We start from the raw sequence: 642 nt of genomic DNA on the forward strand, positions 1-642 counted from the left end.
GTTTAATTTCGTTAGAAACCTGAATACTTCGAAAGAGATTGTCCAGTTTGTAAACGAAGTGCATCCAGTTTTTGCTGTAACCCTCTGTACTTTTTTGAACAATCTATGTGGGTGAAATGATGATACCATGCCAAGTTTCAACTTTTTCAGAGTTCATTTGTAGTGCTTTTCAATTTCCAGGTCATTTAGTTCTCAAAACAAATCATTGAATGCATGAAAAATAGCAAATGAAGGCAGAAATGGTTGAAAGTTGATGGCGTCGCTTTGAATGATGCATACTGAATGCACAAAAAGTCTGGAGTTGTAATAAGTTTAAAAAAATGAAATGCGTTTGTAACAGATGAGTATAATTTCGTCGGAAACCTGAATACTTCGAAAGAGATTGTCCAGTTTGTAAACGAAGTGCATCCAGTTTTTGCCGTAACCCTCCCTACTTTTTTGAACAATCTATGTGGGTGAAATGATGATACCATGCCAAGTTTCAACTTTTTCAGAGTTGATTTGTAGTGCTTTTCAATTTCCAGGTCATTTAGTTCTCAAAACAAACCATTGAATGCATGAAAAATAGCAAATGAATGCAGAAATGGTTGAAAGTTGATGGCGTCGCTTTGAATGATGCATACTGAATGCGCAAAAAGTCTG

Source organism: Triticum aestivum, chromosome 6B (genome assembly GCF_018294505.1).
Source record: "Triticum aestivum cultivar Chinese Spring chromosome 6B, IWGSC CS RefSeq v2.1, whole genome shotgun sequence".
In the NCBI taxonomy this organism is placed as follows: domain Eukaryota; kingdom Viridiplantae; phylum Streptophyta; class Magnoliopsida; order Poales; family Poaceae; genus Triticum; species Triticum aestivum.